At 56.2% G+C, this 17,459-nt stretch overlaps 1 pseudogene; it reads left to right on the top strand.

Annotated features, from left to right (window-relative positions):
• Positions 1 to 5,777: 5,777 nt before the first annotated feature.
• Positions 5,778 to 7,828, top strand: LOC138846707 (tubulin alpha-3 chain-like; annotated as a pseudogene).
• The last annotated feature ends 9,631 nt before the right edge of the window (positions 7,829 to 17,459 follow it).

A 17,459-nucleotide genomic window follows, 5' to 3' on the forward strand; every position in this document is an offset into this window, starting at 1 on the left:
TTCTTCCCTAAAATGCATCCATTACATGGATGACATCCTCTTAGCAGCAAAAGACGAATTCGTATTAGATGATGGCTTTGCATATTTGATTCAGTTGTTAGAAAGTAAGAAGTTATTTATTGCCCCTGAAAAGGTTCAAAAAGGAAGCATTGCAACTTATCTGGGATCCCGCATAACTAGTACTCAAATTGTTCCTCAAAAGGTGGAATTGCGCAAAGATAGTTTAAAGACTTTAAATGATTTTCAGAGATTATTAGGAGATATAAATTGGGTTAGGGGTTATTTGAATCTTCCCAATTATGAACTTAAGCCACTTTATGTCATTTTGCGTGGTGATTCGGCATTGGACTCACCGCAGTGCTTAACTCCGGAGGCCAGGGAGGCCCTAGAGAAGGTAGAAAAGAAATTACAGGAGGCATTCTTATGCAGAATGAATGAAAATCTGCCATTGTCATTATGCATTCTCCCAACGCTTAGCCAACCTACAGGGCTAGTATGGCAGGAAGGTCCGCTTTTATGGATACATCCAAGGAGCTCTCCAGCCAAGTCTATTGAGTATTATCCGGCAGCGGTGGCAAAGCTAGCACTGGAGGGTTTGCAACAATGTTTACAATATTTTGGAAAATTGCCGTGTGAAGTGATTGTTGCTTATGATGCCAAACAAGTCAACGTCCTATGTGCTCTTTTAGATGATTGGGCAGTGTTTCGCTGTGGGTTCCCAGGCTTTATAGACAATCATTTACCAAAAAGTCCATTGTTACAATTCTTTAAAGAACATCCGGTAGTATTTCCAAAAATTACAGCCACTGAGCCATTACTAGGTGCTCCAAATATATTTACGGATGGGTCAAAAACAGGCTGTGGGGTTTATATGGTAGAGGGTAATGACCCGGTATTTCATCAGTTTCAGCCAGGCTCACCTCAAGTTGTGGAGTTAAAAATAGTTATTGAGGTCCTTAAGCAGTGCTCTTTTGCCTTTAATTTGTTGTCAGATTCCTTATATGTGGTGAACGCATTAAAGATATTGGAAACCGCAGGGCCGATTAAACCTTCTAGCCCAATTGCATCCCTATTACATATAGCCCAGCAGTTGCTTTGGTCACGGAAAAATCCCTTTTTTGCTCAGCATATTAGAGCCCACACAGGCATGCCTGGTCCTTTATGTGAAGGCAATGCGCGAGTAGATCTGTGTACTAGACAGGAATTCATCTTTTTTACTACTTCCGCAGAGGCTGCTAAAGCTTTCCATCAATCTTTTCATGTCAACGCGTGCGCTTTGCAGCAGAAATTTCATCTTTCCCGCGCAGATGCCAAACAGATTGTACTTGATTGCGCTGACTGTGCTGTTACTCGTGCACAACCTAGTGTTGGCGTAAACCCTAGAGGGTTACTGCCTGGGAGAGTATGGCAGATGGATGTGACCCATGTATCGGAATTTGGGAAATTGAAATATGTTCATGTCTCAGTGGACACGTGCTCAGGCATTATGTATGCCTCTCCCCTCAGTGGTGAATCTACACGTCAGGTGATTGCTCATTGTCTGGATGCATGGGCCGCCTGGGGGAAACCCCAGGTGCTAAAAACTGATAATGGCCCGGCCTATACATCTCAAACCTTTACCACCTATTGCCAAAAAATGGAGGTTCAACTTGTCCATGGATTGCCATACAATCCTCAGGGCCAGGGCATAATTGAGCGAGCACACCGCACACTGAAAGAATATCTTTTAAAACAAAAAGAGGGAGTTGGCTATAGCCGCACCCCGAGAGAGAGAATTGCCTTAGTCTTATTTACAATTAATTTTTTAAATTTGGATGTGCATGGGCACTCAGCCGCGGACAGGCATCAGCAACAAGGAAACCCAAGTAGAGGGTTGGTAAAATGGAAAGATCTCTTGACGGGCCAGTGGCGTGGCCCTGATCCCGTGCTGGCATGGGCACGAGGTGCTGTTTGTGTTTTTCCACAGGATCAACATGACCCGGTGTGGGTTCCGGAGCGAGCGGTCAGGCGGGTCTGCCACGAGGAGAATCCTGCTGTTGCTTTTGATACTTCTGCCTCAAATGCAGCGGACACTGGCGGAGCAGAGATGGGGGATTCTATCAGTATTCCCAAAGCCGATGCCGAATTGGTCCGCGGAATTTGACTACACCTTGGAGCAACTGCGCCTTGCCGTGGTCACCATCAACTCCACGCGTGTGGATGTCTCCTTCGCATCTGGACTGTCATCCCAGATCCAGCTGTCTCCAGCCTGAAGGAGTGGGTGGGACTTGGAGCTTTGACGGGGTTGCTGTTACTTGTTGTGTTATTTTGCCTGTGGTGTTTGTGCAGGATGAGGACGGCTCATTGGCGGGAATTGGCCATGATAGCTCAAGCCTTTTATGCCCTTGAGGCTGGACAACTGCCGCAAGCATGGCTGGCCTTCCTTGAATGCTAGGCATGGGTGCAGGGTGCGAGGCAAAGCACTGCAGAGAGAACGAGCCATTACGTTCTCTGGAAGGCAAGTCTGTCTGCATGTGGGTTGGCATCCCAGAACCCACCCCTGCGAAAAGGATGCTGTTCCAGGTGGATGCCTGGCAGTGGGGGACAGACCCCTACCTTCTCCTGTAATCCTTAGATGCCTAGTTCTAAAACAAAAAGGGGGAACTGTGGGGAGCCATTGCACGGCGCCCTAAAGATGGCGCCGGCTCCTTTCCCCCGGAAGGACTGGCGAGAAACAAACATCTCCTAATAAGGAGATGTTTGAGCTCCCTTCCGGCTTCCGCGTTGCTGTACCAATCAATGCTTGCCACTTGGCCGCTTTTGATTGGTGCGCGCATGGCTATAAGAGGGAGGGGAGAAAAAAGGGCGCGGTATTAGAAGTTTGAAAGAGGTTCCTGAATAAACTGCTGGAAGAAGAGTTCGGGTCGTGTCTTCCTTGCTGGTCGAGGGATGCGACAGAGTAGAATGCCAAATAAGGCACTTTGTGAAATACATGGTACCTGGATTTAAGTGTAAGGCAAAATAATCTGTCTTTTCCTCTCTCTCTTAACTCTGCCTTAGAGATAAATGAGTAAGTTATTTAAAAAGTAATATGGATTCAAAATGGTGTCAAGTAGACTCAAAAGGGTTTTTCCCTGAATGTTGGTGGATTCCTCCCTTGGAGGAGTGAGTTCCTTTGTATTGGAGAGCTTTCTGTGGGCTGGCATGGCACAGTGGGTTCAGTTTCCACTAATAACCCCAGCACCCCATACTGGAGCCACCAGTTCAAGTTCTGGCTGCTCAGCTGTCTGCTAATCAGCCTGGGAAACCAGTGGAAGATGGTCCAAGTACTTGGGCCGCTGCCACCCATGTGGGAGACCAGCATGCAGTTCCTGGCTCCTGGCTTTGGCCTGGCCCTGCCCTGGCTGTTGCAGCCATTTGGGGAGTGAACAAGTGAATGGAAGATCTCTCTTTGTTCTCCGTGTCTTTCAGGTAGATAGACATTGTTTTTTAAAAAAATTCTTTCTACTTTAAAAAAATGCTTCCTTCTGAGAGTATTGCATTATGTTGATATTTGAATGCCTCTGCAGACTCTGATATTTGTTGCAAATACAGTAGGAAATAGGACTTCAAGTTCTTAGGATTGTAGATTAGAATTGAATGGGTGAGCACCTCAAATTTGATGTGATCTCTATGAGTATTTGTGGTTTACAATATCCACAAGTCGGGGTGGATATTTGGTCCAGAAATTAAGATGTTACTTGGGACACCCACATTCCATATTAGTGTCTGGGTTTGAGTCCTGCCTGAGCTTCCAATTCCAGCTTCGTGCTAATGCACTCCCTGGAGGCAGCAGATGTCAGTGCCTTGCACAAGGGAGATGTGAATTGAGTTCCGGGCTCCTGGCTTTGCCTGCCTCCCAGCCCTGGCTGTTGCAGGCATTTGGAGAGTGAACAAGTGGATGGAAGATCTACCTCTGTTCTCTGTTTCTGTCCCTCTTCTGCCTTCCAAATAAAGATTTTTTAAAATGGGGCCGGCACTGTGGTGTGGCGGGTAACCAGCCACCCTCTTCAGTGCCAACATCCTGTATGGGCGCTAGTTCGAGACCTGGCTGCTCTACTTCTGATCCAGCTCTCTGCAATGGCCTAGGAAAGCAGCAGAAGATGGCCCAAATCCAGACCCAGAAGAAGCTCCTGGCTTCGGATCAGCCTAGCTCTGGCCGTTGCAGCCATCTGGGGGGTGAACCAGTGGATGGAAGACCTCTCTTTATCTCTGCCTCTCCTCTTTCTGTGTAACTTTCTCTCTTTCAAATAAATAAAAGCATTTTAAAAATAAAATAAAATTGAATAAATCGCTAGTGTATGTCCAGTCAGGCTCCTGGCAGGAAACAGATGGTCCATTCAAAATGGGTGCCTTGAGGAGAAGCTAAGCAGCATAGATATGGATAGGGTTAAACCATGAGGGCAGGCGTTTATTCTTGGGCTGAAGATACCAGTTAGGACATTCATGTCCCACACTGGAGTGCCTGGCTTGAGTCCAAGCTGGTCTGTGCTTCTGATCCAGCTTCCTGCTACTACACCTGGGAAGCTGTAGGTGATGCCCAGATGCTTGGGTTTCTGGCCAGCATGAGGAGATCCAAATGGAGGTCCTGGATCCTGGATTCCACCTGGCCCAGCCCTGGCTATTGGAGGCTTTTGGGGGATGAACCAGTGGATGGAAGATGTTTCTCATCTCTGCCTTTCAAATAAATAAAAATAAGTTAATTAAGAGTCATAAAATAAGAAAGCATCAAAGGACAGTTCTGGGTCCCAGCATGCCTCATGCCTGGAGCTGTTGTGCTCCTGGGCTTGAAGAGATCGGAGGAGGAAGTAGTTACTAGCAGTTGAGAAGGCAGCTGTGTGAAGAGTGCCAAATGCTGAGGACTGGGGCTTTGATGAAGGTTCTCAGTGAGTCCCAGCCAGTATGCAGGGAGGGAGCCAGGGACCAGGCCCCTGACCACACTGTCTAGTCGGCTGCTGCTGCCTGTATGAGGCCAGAGGCCAGGGACTCCCTCTGATGCTGACCACATATGTCAGCCTCCCGAAGCACACAATGGGATTGAAACGGCAGACTGGATGTGGGAGGGCAGGTGGCAGACACATAGTGACCACGTGGGACCTTGCCCATTCTTTCTCTCCCAGTTCACATTATCTTTTGATCAGGCACAGTTCACAAATGCTGTGTATTCAGAGAATTACTGTGGCTGGCCATAAGAACGAGTTCATCTATTTTTTTTTGAAAGATCGTTTATTTGAGAGAAAGAGAGAGAGGGAGGGAGATTTTCCATCTGCTGGTTCCTTCCCCAGATGGCTGCAACAGCCAAGGCTGAAGCCAGGACAGTAGCTTCATCCAGGTCTCCTATGAGGGAGACAGGAGCCCAAACTTGGGTCATCTTCCACTGCTTTTCCCAGGCTGTTAGCAAGGAGCAGAATCGGAAATGGAGCAGCTGGGATGGGAGATGATGTTGCAGGCAGCGGCTTTACCTGCTATGCCACAGTGCTGGCCCCGGGAATTCATTGGCCACCAACTTTTAAAATAATGTAATTTTTGTGTGATGGAAAACATTTAGGTTCTAGGGCTAACTGTGGCACTTAATAGGTAGGGTGAGCAAGGATACAAGGGTGACCTAACCATTGTAGAAAATGAAAGTTGAAAAAGCCCTAGTAACTGAAGCGTTATACACTATGAAAGTGTTTCACATGCCCTGTAGCTGCAGTTTACCTGACAATGAGCGAGTTTCACGTTTATGTTCTGGTTCCCAGCGCGAGTGTGTATCTATCCATGTGGGGCAGGTGGGCGTCCAGATCGGCAACACCTGCTGGGAGTTGTACTGCCTTGAACATGGCATTCAGCCCGACGGTCAGATGCCAAGTGACAAAACCATCGGTGGCGGTGATGACTCGTTCAACACGTTCTTCAGTGAGACGGGGGTGGGCAAGCAAGTGCCCAGAGCCGTGTTTGTGTACCTGGAGCCCACAGTGGTCGGTAGGTGCTCGGGTACCAGAGGGTGGGATGCCCGGTGTGGGCTCCCCTGCAGAGAGAACAGCTGTAGGAGCCCATGCTGTTGTCGAGTGAGAACCGAAAGGTTCACGATGCACAGTCTGACTGTGCGACTCGGCAACCCCTGACCCACAGCTGCTCTGCCAGCACACGGTGGGCTGCGGAGAGATGTGCCAGGGGCTGCCTCAGCCTTGGTCGGGTGGCTTCTGCAGACCCCGTGTGTGCTGGTTCCCTCCCTGCCGCCGTGCTCTGTGTGCTGGTGCATCTCCCACATGACAAGGTCAGCGTAGAGCATTCGTGTGGTTCTCCCAGCTTAGAGCACAAGGTCGTGTGAAGGAGAGCTGCAGAGAGATGGGTGTGCCAGGGGACAACAGTGTCACAGCCTGGGAGGCCCAGAGCACCTGGGCAACCCCGACAGGACTGCCCAGCCAAAGCCACACTGACCTAGGCACTGCCCAGTTTTAAATTATTCCTTGAAACAAATCGGTCCCCGTGTGAGGGGTGAGAGCTGCTCTCCCTTCACCGCAGCAGGGAACTCTGGGATTCCTTCGGTGAGTTGACCTCACCCGCTGAGATCCACGAAGTGCAAGGGTGGTTTTGCATCACAGACGTTTTCTGAGACACTTGCGCCCGTGGGGGCTACAGGGCACAGCGTGTGCTTTGTGGAACTGAGCAGGGCCGGCCGCGCCGTCTCGGTGAGTACAGCAGGCCCCGGCCTCCCTGGTCTCTCTGCAGACAAAGTGCGCACGGGCACGTACAGGCAGCTGTTCCACCCAGAGCAGCTGATCACCGGGAAGGAAGACACGGCCAACAATTACGTCAGGGGCCATTACACCATCGGCAAGGAGATCGTGGACCTGGTGCTGGACCGCATCCGCAAACTGGTAAGGGGCGCCCTCGTCCCGCACAGCCTTGGGTTGGCAGAGGAGGTGGCTCCCCAACACTCAGGCCAGGATCAGGAGCCTGACCTGGTCTGCAGAGGCCTCTGCGGAGGGTGCGTGTGCGACTCACTGTGGGTCTTATCGTGTGCTTCTTTGCTTCTGCTCTAACACGTGTTCACCGCAGAAGGTCTGAGTCTGTGTTAACTTGCAGAGGCTGAGAGAAGTGAGCCTGGTGGGGGGCAGGTGTGTGGCACGGCCTGCCCGGACCCGGCTCACGCTGTGTGGTTTCTCGCAGGCTGCAGGGCTTCTTCATCTTCCACAGCTTTGGGGGTGGCACCGGCTCCGGGTTCGCATCTCTGCTCATGGAGCAGCTGTCAGTGCACTATGGCAAGAAGTCCAAGCTGGAGTTTGCCATCCACCCAGCGCCGCAGGTTTCCACAGCCGTGGTGGAGCCGTACAACTCCATCCTGACCACCCACATGACCCTGGAATATTCCGACTGTGCCTTCATGGTGGACAACGAAGCCATCTACGACATCTGTCGGTGCAACCTGGACATCGAGCGTTCCAAGTACAACCTCAACCATCTGATCAGGCAGATCGTGTCGTCCATCACGGCCTCCCTGCGATTCGATGGGGCCCTGAACGTGGACTTGACAGAGTTCCAGACCAGCCTGGTGCTGTACCCCCGCATCCACTTCCCGCTGGCCACCTACGCCCCGGTCATCTTGGCGGAGAAGGCCTACCACGAGCAGCTGTCCATGGCCAAGATCACCAATGCCTGCTTCGAGCCGGCCAATCAGATGGTGAAGTGTGACCCTTGCCATGGCAAGTACATGGCCTGCTGCATGCTGTACAGGGGTGACATGGTCCCGATGGACGTCAACGCGGCCATCGCCACCATCAAGACCAAGCTCACCATCCAGTTTGTGGACTGATGCCCGACCAGCTTTAAGGTAGGCCTGGGCGTTGGGAGGTGTCACCCCATCAGTGGGCAGCAGCCCTCCGGGAGAAGGCATACTGTGATTAGCAGGCTGCGTGCCCTGACACACCTGGTTTGCGTCTTCATGCCCTTTGGTTTTTAACCTTGTCCACAATGATTTTCCCCATAGACAAAACTATGGATTCCACATTTGTAAGCTCTGATGAGTTCCCATGTATTGGGGGAGTTTCGAGTTCCAGAATCATCCAGATGGAAAATGACATGAGAAACCCAGAGCAGTGTGTCTGCCGTTTCCCACGTGGATGGCTGTGCTTCCTCTGATCACCCACCACTTGTTAGACGCTCTCAGCCCCCTTGATGACAGCTTGACACAGATGACCTATTTTTTTCTTTCAAGATGTATTTTATTTATTTGAAAGGCAGAGTTACAGAGAGGCAGAGGTAGAGAGAGAGAGCGGTCTTCCATCTGCTGGTTCACTCCCCAAATGGCCACAGCTGCCAGAGGTGGGCTCTTCCAGAGCCAGGAGCTTCTTCCAGGTCTCCCACATGGGTGCAGGGGCCCAGGGACTTGGCCATCTGCTGCTTTCCCAGGCACATTAGCAGGAATCTGGATTAGAAGTGGAGCATGGGCTGGCGCTGTGGTGTAGCGGCTAAAGCAGCTGTCTGCAGTGCCAGCATCTCATATGGAGATCATTTCAACTCCCAGATGCTCCACTTCTGATCCAGCTCTCTGCTGTGGTCTGGGAAAGCTGTGGACGATGCCCCAAGCCCTTGGGCTCCTGCATCCGCGTGGGAGAAACGGATGAAGCTCCTGTCTCCTGGCTTCAGGTCAGCACAGCTCCGGCCATTGCAGCCATCTGTGGTGCCCCTTTACCCCCGGGGTGCTGTCTTGGGGCAACTTCTGCTCACTGGAAAGCAAGGGAGGCGGAGAGGTGAGGACAGGACCACAACAGGCACCGCGACCTCCCTAGTGGGGCAGGGAAGGACCAGCTTCATCCTCTCAGCCCAGGGGACTGAGACGGGAAGGGAGGGGCTGGTGACCATGAGCACAGGGAGCCTAGGGCCAGGCAGGGTCTCTTGCTGCCAGTGGGGGCTCCAGGCCTGTCAGAGGTCCACCTTCGTGGGTGTGTGGCAGCCCCCTACAGCGGTTGTGGGGTGGCTGTCCTGAGCAGGGCCAGGCTGCCCAGGGCTGAGACACCTATATCCCACATCAGCTCTGCCCAGGACATCACCCTGGAACTGACCGAGTCTGAGTGACCTTCCTGAGAGATGCTCAGTGCTGTGAGTGTGCACCTGGGGCTCGAGGCACCTGGGACCCCCACACCACTCAGGGTCCCCCACCGCCCACCCTCCCCACCGTGCCCTGGCCTCCTGAGGTTCATGCGCCCCACCTCACCCCTCCTCTGTCAGCCAGACCCTGGCCATCTCTCCACCACTCTGCTCCTACTTATTCTCCAGGTTCTAGCACAACATGGAGGCAGAAGCCCTTATCCCCATGCTAAGGTGGGCTGCTGAGTCATGCCAGAGACAGCCCAAGATGGCTCCATCCCTCCAGGTCACCGGAGCCCACCCTCCAGCCACGGGGCCTCTCTCCCTGCATCTGTGGGAACAGCCTCCAAGTCTGCTTCCTGCCCCAGGCCCCACTCCTGCCAGCACAGACCCGGGGGCAGGGCCATAAGCTGCACCCTCCCTGTGGTCTGTACTGCGGGAGCCCACAAGCAGGTTCAGAGCCACAGAGACCACATCCCTGGCCATCCTTCAGACTAGGTCTTCGTAAGCCTTGAGCCTGGCCCTGAACCCAGGCACCTGCTGGACAACTGCCCACATACTAGCCTGGTGCCCCAACCCTGTGGACACAGCTCTGGAGTGGCGATGGCCAGGCTGTGTTGCCTGGGAGCATGGGGACCCGCAAGCCACCCCCTCTACTTAACAGAAACAGAGGCCTCAGAGTAAGAGTGCCCAGTGCTTACCCACGTCCAGCTCTGTCTCTGCCTGCAGTCCTGAGTCCCAGAGTCACTCGGCTCTGGCCAAATGCTGACCAGTGCCTGCCTGTGACCACAGCTGGGCTCAAGGTCGGGGCCCGGGGACAGGTGTGCCGCCTCATGTTGGGGTTTCTGACCCCAGTCCCACCCTGGGGTGAGCTGGGGTGCGGAGGACTCACTGCAGGAACCCAAGCCTGTCAGGGACGAGGCAGCCGCCCTCATCGTCCTCTTCTTCAGTCTCCAACAGTGCTACTCCTCGGCGTCCCTACAGCCGAGAGGGGACCCGGATAAGAAGTCACTGGGGGAGCTGTCTGCCTGCCCCCTCTCCCCGTGTCCCCAGGGAGGCAGGGTCTGGCTCTCACAGGCACAGTCCTTGAGGCAGGGCCCCACCTCCTCCCTCAGCAACCTGGCCCGTACCTGCTCATATTTCATGATGAGCGCTACTCTCTCCTGGGACCTCAGGGACCTCAAGGCATTCACATCCAATCTGTAAGACACACACGCACATGGGAGCCAGCACCAGGGAGCCCACGGGAATGCTGCCCTGAGGGCTGTCCCCCTGGTCAGAGGGGGGGCAGCCACACAGCCAGGCAGGCGGGAACCTGGTGGCTGGGTCCCTGGAGGATGACTTGTGCAGAGCTCAGGGACTAGGGACGGTGGGGAAGGACAGCCCCCACCTTGCCTCCCTTGCCCTCGGAAAGGATGCTCCTCCCCCAGCCTGGCAGCCACGAGTCTTCCAGGGAGCCCAAGTCTATGGGGCTCCCTGACACGCTCTCAGCTCCTGCATCTCTGGGGCTCTCAGAGCTGGCCTCCCTGCCCCACCTGATACCAGCTGACCCGACACCTATTCTTGAACCCGTGTCCAGACTCAGACTCACACCAAGGCCCATTCGACACTGGTGACCAGCAGAGCGGGACGAATGAGATGACTGTAATCACGCTCTACACACAGGGGCACCACTCAGAGCTCTGCCATGGAAACCGGCCTGGGAGACCAGGGCCACCCACCTAGGCGGGACCTTCCCCACGCCACAGCTCATGCAGAGAGCAAGTCCCACTCACCTCCATCGAGAATCCATGCGATTCTACCAAATGTGCCTCCTGCCTACACTACCAACTGGTCAGTTGGGCAGTAGACGCACTACTGGCCTCTGGTCGCCTCCCAGCCCAGAGTGCGCATCTCAGTGACTGTGACATCACAGAAGCCTGCCAGCCAATCCCTAGTGGCTCTGCTGTGGCAGGGCTCAGGGTCCTCAGGCCTGGCTTCATTAAAGGTCACCAGAAGTGGGGCCTGTGTTCTCCCCAGGGCCCAGGTGAGAGGGCAGGGCTCTGGCAGAACTGCCCCGGAACCAGGGGTGCCAGGGCCCTCTGCTACCGGCCGTAAAGGCCCCAAGTCCCAGGCAACCGGCACCTCTCACCCCTCCTTTCTGCCTCTGCAATTGTATTACAGCCCAACTGTGAAGGCCTCTTTCTTTGAACACAAGGTCACATAGGGAGCCCCACATAGACCTGTCCCCACACTCCGGGGCTGCCCCTGCCATGACCTGAACTGAGACTCCCGGGGGTGCAGCCTCCTGTCCTACCACAGGCCCCACCCCAGCACTGCCACCCTCTTCTGCCCCTCCTGCTCTGTTCCAGCCCTTCTTCCCTGGAGTTGTAGGAGGTGGACACAGGGGGTCCTCTGGGATGGAGGGCAGGGGAGCATGGCCCAGCCTGTCCAGAGTGGGAACCAGGGCCCTGTCCTGGACATGGGCCAGGGCTTCAGGCACAGAGCACTGAGAATTCCTAGGCACCAGCACCTGAGCCGCATGCTGGTAACACCGGGCTGCTGCTGACCATAAGGACAGGGACAGCACACGTCAGGCTGCAGGCAGGAATAGCCACAGGCCCGTGGCTCCCCGGGGTGCTGATCACAAGGTTGCTCCCCCTGGGAAAGTGGCTCAGCCCTCCCCCAGCACCTCCTTGGTCCCAGGCCCCACACTGCCCCTAGGATGCCACCTTGGGGCCACAGTCAGTTCTTTTCCCTTCAAGGGCCCACTGCTCTGCCTCTCTGCCCACTTCCTCTGCCTTGGGTGGAGACCACATGGTGCAGGGCCCTGGTCACCCACACACCTGCTGGCCTCCTCTGTGGAGTGTGAATGAGTGCACAGCCCTCCCGTCCCCTGGGCTCCCTTTCACTCCTGCAGAGGCAGGGGTCCCCCATTGCTTCTCTGTGGAGGGAGCTCAGTGAACACAAAGAGCAGGTCTCCCCTGGGGTAAGTGCTTTAGACAGAGTTTGTGGCACCAAGAGGGCTGTGGGACCTTTAAGAGGCGGGCAGAGTAGGAGGTTGCTAGGTGAGATGGGGTGGGGCCCTGGGAAGGGATGAGTGCTGGGCTCCCAGAATCAGGGCTGGGCCAGCCAAAGGTAGGAAATGCATCTGGGTCTCCCTCCCTCCTGGGTGATGGAACCCCAGTGCTTGGACCACCACCTACAGGCACCACCTGAACCCCCGAGTGTGCATTAGTGGGGAGCTGGAATTGCAGCCAAGGAGCTGGGAATAGGACCAGGCCCTCTGACTGGGGATGTGGGCACCCCAATCCAGGATTTCACTGCTGCCTGGTGCGCCCATCCTGACGCATTCTCTCTGTGAAGGCAGCCCAGGTACAAGTGTGGGAGAAACAGAAAAAGGATCAGCCCACCCTGCCCTCCCCCCAGCAAGCCCCTGGGGACAGGAGCGGCCACTCCACCCTGTCTGGGCCTCCCAGCAGCTCATTGGTCACCAGGATGTCACAGATGCTCCTCCCCAGACAGCCCTGTGCCGAGTGCCCTCAGTGAGTTGTGTCAAAGCAGGGGGCAGGTGGCAGATCCAGGCTCAGAGGGCAAAGACAGGCATGCGGGGGGCCTGAGACAGGCGGCAGCATCATGACCACAGGGCTGAGCCACCACAGACACCCAGATCCTGGGCCCACTGTGCGGGAGACCCCACACGGGGTGTGTTTGCGGGGTCACAGCTGCGTCCACAGTTGGGGGTTGGCACTGGGACCAGCTCAGGCAGGAGAGAGGATTGCTGGATCATGGCCAGGGGCGTTCATGCCCCCTGACCTTTAGGTCTTCCTGTCCAGTCAGGGACCTCTTCCCACCCCTTATGTCCCTTGGGCCTGGAGGTGGGAGGTCTCATATCCATCTACAGGTGGGCACCACTGCCACCGTGCACGGCCTCACACTGAGTAGCGGAGCAGGTCTCCCTGCAGAGGGCGGGGCAGCAGAGTGGCAGCTGCTGTGCAGTCTTGGGCACGCGCCCCGGCTCTGAGCCGCAGTGTGCTCACGGTGATGCTGGGACTCTCCCTGCCGCTCTGAAGGTGGCTGGCCGGCTACGCCCGGTTGGTGACGCGTGTGCCCTGAGGATCTCGGCCACGGCGATGGAGATCACACCCCCACCCACCCCGCCCCACACTGCACCCCTGCGGGAACAACACGGACAGCCCTGGATCCAGCCGCCACTGGCAGTCACGGCAGCCGGCCCCGCTGCACCGCCTGCCTCCCACACCCACGCCCTGTGTCCGGTCCAGCACTGAGCAGACTCTGTGCAATGCGAGCTTTTATTGTTGCCTCCTCCAATGAGAGGCCGGCAGGCAGCAGGTGGGGCTGCACCTGCTGACCACGTAGGCGCGGGATGGGCCTGGGTCTTCTGGCCGGGAGGGCTCCCTTAACAAAGAGGATCTGAGAAGATTTTATTCTGCAGAGAAGTCGGGACACCTGGTGAGGCCGGGGCCTAGAGACACCTGCAGGGCGCAGGCACAGGGCACTTCCTGGGGAGGAGCTGCAGCCTGGCACTGGATCTGGGCAGCTAAAGGCAGATCCTCTCCTGCACCCGGGTGCCTGAGAATCTCTCGTAAAAATCCCTCCCTTGATGAGGAATGAGGAGGAGGTTCTCTGTGGGGGGTGCAGGTGAGGCTGGGACAGGCAGGGGCTACACAGAAGGCCTGGCAAGGCGGCAGGGCCACCGGGGGCCTCCAGGAACACACAGACCCCAGTCCGCTGGCCCCTTCTGTCTCTGGTACACTTGCAGCCTAGCAGTGCCCATCCCCGCCTGTGCTCACCTGCAGTCAGGGTTCGGTCTGCTTTTTCCCCAGCTGTTGCCAGGCCCAGGAGGACAGGAAGGGCTGTTGGAGGCCTGGTTCCATGCTCAGGAGCCCCATATGGCCCTTTGGGGTACAGGGAGAAGGAAACATGAGGTCTGGGGTGGAGGAGGGCACCCGAGGGGTCAGGGTGAGTTAGTGGGATTTGAAGGCAGGCAGCACCCAGCACCCACGGCTTGAAGAATTTTCAGGCTCTGGCGCTGGAGAAGCTCTGATCAGGGAGGCCAGAGCTGAGGTCTGACACAAGAGGCAGGGCTGCCGTGGGGACAGCAGCCCTGGAGGGCCTCAGGCCTGCCTGGGGGAGCTGAATGGCCATGTAGCCCAGGGATCCAGGTGCACGCAGTCTCCCTTCCTGTACTTGCCCGCACCGCGGGGGTGGCAGCCCGCAACTCTGCGTCCTCATCCGGAGGTTCTTCCCACAGATTCCCAGGCCGGGCTGTGGTGGGCACGAGGAGTGCCCCCTCCCCAGGGCCCTGGAAGGAGCCGGTGTCGGGCCAGGCCCGGCTGGACTCACCACAGCACTGATCTTGTGCCCCTTATCCTCCACTGTCAGTTTCCCATCAACGCACTGCTTCATTGCCAGGGTGTTTTGCAGCACTACTGGATCACTTTAGTAATTTTGCACATAGGAAATATACTCATCGGAGGGTCCTGACAGAAATTCATAAACAGCTGTCTGCACAGCTGGCAGATGTCACAATCTGAAGAGAAACAGAAGGCATGGGTCACGGCAGGTGCATCCCTTCACCCGCCCTGGGAGCCAGCACTGCCCTGGAAAGCTGGCCCCCGCCCCCAGAGCACCCCCAGTCCAGGCGTCTGTGGCTGGCACCTACTGGCAACGGAGATCAGGAGCTAGGCAGCACTGAGCAGTGCCAGGCAAGCAGCAGGCTTCATGGTGCAGGTACAGCCGCTCTGACCGCGGGGCCCCTTTATACCTGCTCCGTGCCCCCAGTGGCACGGGAGGTGGCCTGTCCTCCCCCATGGTGGGTGTGTTCCCTCCCCGCCCCTCCCAGGCCACAGCTTGCATGACCTGCAGTTGCAGAGGGTGCACGTGGGTGTGTGTTGATGTTGGCCAAGTCCAGCCCTGGGTTAACACTGGGGTTGGCTCCATCTCCCTCTCTTTCCGGGGACATGACCACGGGCCCATGCCGGGGTGCAGGGAAGGCGCAGAACCAGTGGAAACCCTGCGTGGGCAAGGGGAGAAAGCGCCACACAGGGCCTCTGGAGCCCTGGGCCAGCTCAGCCTCTTGCACCTTGCTGGGACCTTGACGACCGGCTGCTGTGACTATGGGAACTGCAGGACACCCAGTGCCATTGTGGAGGGCAGGCCAGAGCGCAGGTTCTCTGCTTCTCTCTTGCACTCATGGCCCTGAAGGCTAGGGAGCACGGGGTAGACCAGTTGTCTCTAAACACCTACTTGGCATATGACCACATTCTGCTCTTTGAGGGTCGAGGGCCCTGGCTGGACTGGGAGAGATGCCCAGGTCCTTGTCTTCCCATGGGGAGAACAGAACCGGGACACACAGAGAAGTGCAGCCTTGTCAAAAGGCAGGGGTCGTGCACGACTTCTCCATCACTTCCAGTGCCTGCGCTCCACAGCAGACGCCCCAGGGGAGCCCAGCTCCCTTCTGTCCCTGGCTTCCCCGCACACACCCTCTCCCACCCTGCTGCCTCTGCCACCTCCTGCCCCAGTCTCCCTCCCTCGAGGGCCTCCTTCCATTTATTTTTTTAAATTTATTTGAAAACCAGAGTTACAGAGAAGCATTAACAGAGTCAGAAAGCAAGAGGTCTTCCACCTGCTGGTTCGCTCCCCAGATGGCCACAACAGCTGGAGCCGCGTTGATCCGAAGCCAGGAGCTTCTTCAGGGTCTCGCATGTGGGTGCAGGGGCCCAAGGACCTGGGCCATCTTCTACTGCTCTCCCAGGCCATAGCAGAGAGCTAGATCAGAAGAGGAGCGGCTGGGTCTAGAACCGGTGCCCATATGGTGAGGGAAGTCTTGCAGCTGCAAGTTCACCTCCTCCACACAGGGGAGCACAGCTGGGGCTGGCCGGAAGCTGGCCAGGAAGCAGCAGTGGGACAGGACTCTAGGCTTTCTGATCTGGGATGCCCACATCCTAAGCAGCAGTGGAACCCGCTGTGCCCCAGCACCTGCCCCACACGTGAGTTCTTGCTATGGCAGGACTGGGCTGGTGGAAGCTTGTGCTAAGGTGAGTTCCGCTTCCTTGGTTTGCTCTGCTCTCGTCCACCTGCACACGCTTGCCTTCTGCTGTCCACTGTGGCCAGGATCAGCAAGAGGGCCTGGTGGGGAGCGCTGATGTGCTTGGGGCTCCCCAGGGTGCAGCCCAGGAGCCCAAGTCAGACTCTTCCCCCTGTGAATTCCCTGGTCGCAGACATTCTGTAGGAGCGACAGCAAGTCTCAGCCCCGGCCCACACTCGCCCCTGCGCACACGGGCTCACCCTCCCCTGTCTTCAGTTCTCCGTGGTTTCCCTCCCTTGTGGAGGGATGGGAGCTCCAGGAACATGAGGGCTGTCAGAGGAGCTGAGGGCGTGGCCTGCTTCTCTGAAGTCTCTAAACACATTCACATGGGTAGGAGAGGACTTCAAAAAGATCATGGAAATTAGAATTTAAAGTGTAGGGGCCAGGGTGGTGCTACAGCAGGGTAAGCAGCCACTTGCAATAATGGCATCCCATAGTGGAGAGCCGGTTTGAGTCCCAGCTGCTCAGCTTCGGATCCAGCTCTCTGCTAACAGGCCTGGGAAAGCAGTGGAAGACGGCCCCAATATGTGGGCCACTGCTCCCGCATCGGAGCCACAGTTGGAATTCTGGTTCCTGACCTTGGCTTGGCATAGAACTGGATCTCAAGGACTTTTGGGGAATCAACCGGTAGATGAAGGATTTGTCTCTCTCTCTTTCACTGTCACTCTACCTTTTGATAAATAAATAATTCCCCCCCCTTTTTTTTAAAGATTTATTTATTTATTTGAAAGTCAGAGTTAAACAGACTGAGGAGAGGCAGTCTGCTGGTTCACTCCCCAGATGGCCACAACGGCCAGAGCTGTGCCGATCCAAAGCCAGGATCCAGGAGCTTCTTCTATGCCTTCCACACAGGTGCAGGGGCCCAAGTCCTTCTACTGCTTTCCCAGGCCATAGCAGAGAGCTTGATTGAAAGAGGAGCAGCTGGGACTAGAACCAGCGCCCTTATGGGATGCCGGTGCCTCAGGCCAGGGCGTTAACCCACTGGGCCACTGCGCAGGCCCCAATAAGTAAGCTGGGGCCGGTGCTGTGGCTGTGGCATAGTGAGTTAAAGCCTCCGCCTGCAGTGCTGGCATCCCAGCCCCACAGAGAGAGGTCTTCCATCTGCTGGTTCGCTCCTCAACTGGCCCCAATAGCCAGAGCTGTGCCGATCCGAAGGCAGGAGCCAGGAGCTTCTTCCTGATCTCCCACACAGGTGCAGGGGCCCAAGGACTTGGGCCATCTTCTACTGCCTTCCCAGGCCACAGCAGAGAGCTGGATGGGAAGTGGAGCAGCCGGGACT

The sequence above is a fragment of the Oryctolagus cuniculus genome, chromosome 10, assembly GCF_051225735.1.
Source record: "Oryctolagus cuniculus isolate XC-2025 breed Fujian yellow rabbit chromosome 10, ASM5122573v1, whole genome shotgun sequence".
Classification (NCBI taxonomy): Eukaryota; Metazoa; Chordata; class Mammalia; order Lagomorpha; family Leporidae; genus Oryctolagus; species Oryctolagus cuniculus.